General features: G+C 35.7%; 1 long non-coding RNA gene across 1 annotated transcript in view; it reads right to left on the bottom strand.

The window, feature by feature from the left end:
* Positions 1-5,354, bottom strand: part of LOC125699148 (uncharacterized) — a 126,205-nt gene that overhangs the window by 32,847 nt on the left and 88,004 nt on the right. The window contains exons 6-7 of the long non-coding RNA XR_007379455.1: positions 4,176-4,297; positions 483-626 (exon numbers count right to left, since the gene is read on the bottom strand). This is a non-coding gene — a long non-coding RNA (uncharacterized LOC125699148). The remainder of the gene's footprint in view (positions 1-482; positions 627-4,175; positions 4,298-5,354) is intronic.

Below are 5,354 nucleotides of genomic sequence, written 5' to 3'. Positions count from 1 at the left end.
CTGATAAAAACATTTATGAGAAAAAAAAAAAAAAAAGGATTTTTTCTGATTAATATGATAATTATATAATCTATCATATTTGTTAAAAATTAATAGCATTTAACAAGGCAAGTGAAGAATAGTAAAAATACAAAGGAGAAATAGAGTCTAAATCTAATGAATGCTATTACTTGTATCCAATAAAAGCCAGTATCAACATCTCTTGTATGTAAATTTATGCCTCCCTATATGCATATACAAATTCTGCTCACAGCATTATCATATTCACATGTACACATAGAATTTCTCAATCTTGAATGTGCTCAGAGTTATAGGCAACCCTACCCAGCTTCAGACAGTTGCAAATATGTCAAGATGCACAGAAAAGGAGCTTGGGAGATGATAACGTGATGAAAAAAAAGTGTATACAGATCCTCAGTTAGGCAGCAGGCAAGCATGCATCTTCAGTATCGTAATTTTGGAGACAGGCAACTCAGACCCACCTGCTTCCTGAAGCTTGCCAGACCACTGCAGTTATTTTGCACAATTCTGTCACTTCAGCAAGCCAGCATGCAAATCCTCTCTGTTGCACCTTATGTGGACACACCTGCCCCGTTCAATGTCAAGACAAAACTGATCAGAGTTTCCTGCAGTTAAACATAATAATAAAAAGAAGCTTAAGCTTGATTTCTCTGCCTTTACAATACCTCTCAAAATATCCCTTGTGGCTATCTCAAATTTGAGTCAAGTTTTGGGTTCAGAGGAAAAACAAATAATTACAAAGCATACTGCAGGAAAATAGAAAGGCCTCTACTTATTTCTTTAATTAATGCTTTTCAGTAACCAACAAGTATTCATTAGCATTAAAATGTCTATTTTGTACTCTTATTCCAGAAAAACACGTTGTATGCTGAGAAATATCAACCTTCCTTGTAATGAAAGTTTTAACAGCCCAGTTATAAACTTCAGACCTGAGTTTATAGAACAAACAGATCTTTCCTACAGCTACACAAACACAACTGCTAAACTAAAACCAATCTTATTTAATATAAAATTGTACCATCAGCATTAAATACACATTAAATGAGCTTTTTAAGGCTTTTTTTTCCTCTGTAAGTAGCAGATGTTATGAATAACAATCCATAAAATCCTCTGAATTCTAAAAAAGTGTTTTCCATAAAAATTTCATTTAAATCTTTAATAGAGCTCAAACACACAGAGTGGTGTTAATGGTGGAATACTACAAGTAGAAAACCATTAGAATTAACTGAAATAAGATTTGATCTTTTAAAAAGACCTCAGATCTCTTTACAGCAGTTTAAATAAGCTAAGTAAAATGTAGCTACCTAGAGAATTAGCACAATTTCTGCTCCATGAACTGAACTGTATGTAAACCATATGCAAAATCAAAACAAAACAAAACATGCAAAACCTGCCCTTCAATAGGCAAGATAATTTAATATGTTCCTCTTAAGAAAAAAAGACTCAGTAGCAATAGCTTTATCCTTTTTACCACCACAGTATCTTGGGAAAAAAGAAGAAACAACAGAAGTAAAATTTAGGGTAGAGGAAAACTAAATATCTTTAAAAACATCATCCCAATAGATCTCAGTTTACAGTGGATCAGCAGTGTTTAACGATGAAGACAGGAGCAAGCTATTAAGTACTTCAATAAAAGTCAATTAACCACTCATGTCTTCTGCTGTAGCCTTCTCTGCCAACTATGTAACGTGTACAAGAAGAGTTTAAATATTAAGGGGTTAAACAAACACTGCAAGAATAATTACCATGGAGACAATAACAATCAGCAATGAATAGGTAAAAGCAAATCTTGTGCTATTTTTGTGACTTTGAAAAATGTGCTGCATAATGTAGTAGAATATGTTTTCCAGTCATCTCCTACTAATATGTCCGTGCTGGGAGACTTCTGCAAATATAGATATAAGGTATTTTTTAAGCTGGGATATTGGATACGAATGATGGCTTCTATGTAGGTCAGTGAAAAAATCCAAACTCTTGGAGTCACAGATGACCAGAAAATGAGGGCTGTTCTGAAAGTAATACCTCCTATTTTGTTACGTTGGCCCACAGTGTCAGAGAAAAACACTGACAGTATGGCAGTACAGGCTGAGTCTTTCCACCAACATTCCCTTACATTTTTTTTGCTGTGTCACATATAGCAGCAGAGGAGCAGTCTGACAGAATGGCTTTTGACATGCAAGTGCATATAAAGCAAAGGCGTGTCAATGAATTCCTCCACGCAAAAAAAAATAACACCCACTGACATTCACTGATGCTTGCTGAATGTTTATAGAGACCAAACAGTGGATGTGAGCACAGTGAGTTGGTGGGCGTTGTGTTTCAGCAGTGGCAACAGTGGGTCAGATTTTTACAAGTGTGGCATGCAGGCTCTTGTTCACTCCTGGCAAAAATGCATAGTTAATGGTGGTGACTATGTTGAAAAATAGTATTTTGTAGCTGAGAATGTGCTCTACCATCAGATATAGTGCTATTGTGCTCTTTGCACCTGTTGTAGTTTCTGTAGAATGAAGTAGGAGGCATTACTTTCAGAATGACCTAAGTATTTTGCTTGCTGGAATTTTAACGTGAAGGCATCAGTTTAAAGATACTGAACTAAAATCAACTGCAAGAAACCTAATGTTTTCCGAAAATGTTTTTTAAATACTATTTGTTTAAAGGTAAGCAAAACAGTGTAAAAGAACTCTGCTGCACAGCAATTAATTTCATCTGTACATAACAGACTAATTCTACACCTGAGGGTGAAAGCAGCACTCCCAGAAGTCACACCTCTGTCAGACCTGAATCTGATATAGATTCTATTCCATAAAGCTGAAAAATCAGCCACAACATTAACACATTCTTTCAGTCACAAATAGATCTTCTAGTCTCAATACAACTTTGACTTGCTTTGATTTTGTAGAACAATACTGCAAAATAAAACATGGAAAAAAAATCTGTCTACAGGATTAAATAGTTGAACTTCATTACATAGCCACCCGATTAACACTTACAGCTATTGCGATGGGCTGTCCTATGCACAACATCTAGTTTGGAACGTGTTACAAAATTTAGGCATTTCCCACCTACAGTAGCTTTCAGTGCCTGAAATTTGCATTTCATCAAATATTTACTACTTACATCCATAAAATTCTCTCTGGTTTTAACTGGGCATTGGTAGATTGCCACCCGCCAAGACGCTAACTTTCCAATTCATCGCACTCTTAGATTTGCATTTGCATTTTCACCTGTGTCCTCATGTCTTTGATTATTTATGGATTTGGTAATACACTTACATGATATTTTATCTCGTAAGTTATCTGTGAACTGAATCTAAATTCTTATCAAGTGTCTGAAAGAGACTATATGGAAACAGAATTTATGAACCAATTTAAGTATTTGCTTTAATGTTTTGAAACAGTCAACTTCTTCTCTAAGCACTTCTAAAGGCTTATGAACATTCATCACTCATGCCTGAAAATGAACTGCATAGCCATTTATGATCACACTGCAAACACCACAGTACTCAGAGACTGTGCAACTAAATATACACAGTAGAGCAAACAGACAACAAGAACACTGTAATTAAAGGAGGTTAATATTGTATCAGCTTTTGCTAATTTATTGCTTAGCACAGCAGCAAATAGAAGACTCATGTGCCTACACACTCCCTGCTGTTGAAACAGGCGAGTCTCACTACATACAACAGTTTGAGACTCATTTAGAAAACTGCACGTGAATGAAGTACTGGAGTGAATGTTTTGCTACTTTGCAACTGAAGTACCATATTCTTCCCTTGGATGTTTAAATACGAGCTCTGTTTTGATTAATAATAATACTTTTTGTCATTCCCACTTAAATCAATGACACCACATAAACATAACTGAAGGAATCAATTTCTTGATGCGTATTTCTTCTACACTTATTTTGTAGAGTTAATGAAATATTACATAAAAGGAAGAGAACTTTAAGAGACCTTCCAACCCCAACCATTCTGCAACTATACAAAGACACATTCTGAATAGCATGGATTGATCAATGGCTACATGACACAATGCACAGTCTTTTCCTGCTTTGATTCCTGATCCTTGGGATTCTTTCTTTGTCTGTACTTGAGTTATCAATTAGTCATTTGTAATGGATAATTATTGTGCCAATAAGTATTTGCAAATGCTCACCTTTTTCTTTGTAGTTATGTCTCTGCAGTGTAATATTATTGCACAGAATTCATCACCGGTCACAAAATCACCCTGCAGTTTTAGAATTTATTATGGTTGACTTCACTAAGGATGCATTTCACCTGAAGAATTTTAAAAGACTAGTGAAGATCATGAATGTGTTAATAAATCCAGTACAGTAAACCTCTGACACAGAAGATTAGCTTTTGTCTCAGTCTAGATGTAGCAACTAAAACACTGCTGTGGGTAATACTTGTACAGGCCTCAGCAGGGAATAGGGCTGTAATTAAAAGAAGCACGTGACCCCTGTAAGAAAAACAGTGAAAGCAAAAACATCTGCAGTTTTTCTTTGAATAGCAAGACTCTGGTAAGAACATAAAGTAATGGAAAAGCATTTTTTTAAATTTTGCAAATTCTTTTCAAATTCTGTTCAAATTCAAATAATAGAATGGAGAATTTGATGATTTTATTTTATTTTGAAAAGAAAGAAGTCAGAATATTTCTTTGGAAGACTGAGAATTTTAAGTCACAGTTTCTCCTGGGTAGAGATCTCTAGTAAAAAAAAAAAAAAAAAAAAAGTTGCAGACTCTATTATACACATTTTTTTTGCAGCTTGTCAAACAAAGAGGAAATTAAGGGCTAGTATTTCATTCATTAAGCCAGGCTTAATTTGTTACACATCTGTTGTTTCTTGTATAATCCCCAAGATAGGACTTTTTCAAATCAAAAGAGGTGAAATTTAGGTAAGATGTTTGGAGGAAATTTTTCACTCAGAGGATGGTGTGGCACAAGAACAATTACCCAGTGAAGCTTTGGCTGCTCCATCCCTGGAGGCATTCAAGGTCAGGCTGGATGGGGCCACAGCTAGCCCCAGTTCAGGGGGGTGGAACTGACTGACTTTAAGGTCCCTTTCCAAACCAAGCCAATCTGAGATTCTATGACTCCGTTCACTTTTAGAAAGTGCAGTTGGAGATTGGGTTAGGAAAGGTATCACTGAAATATCTTCTAAGTGAGTGGCACGCACTGTACATTCATTTTCTGTAGACTTCTCCAATAAACCTGAAACTCAACACCAATGAGTAAAACTCTGCAGTGTCCTTGCTTATAGTTGCTACTACCTGCTTACACAAGGCATGGCACCCCATATTGCTGTCTGTCACTGCCTGAAGTCAAAGAGTC

This window comes from Lagopus muta, chromosome 12 (assembly GCF_023343835.1).
Source record: "Lagopus muta isolate bLagMut1 chromosome 12, bLagMut1 primary, whole genome shotgun sequence".
NCBI lineage: Eukaryota > Metazoa > Chordata > Aves > Galliformes > Phasianidae > Lagopus > Lagopus muta.
This window is presented reverse-complemented; position numbering and strand designations above follow the sequence as displayed.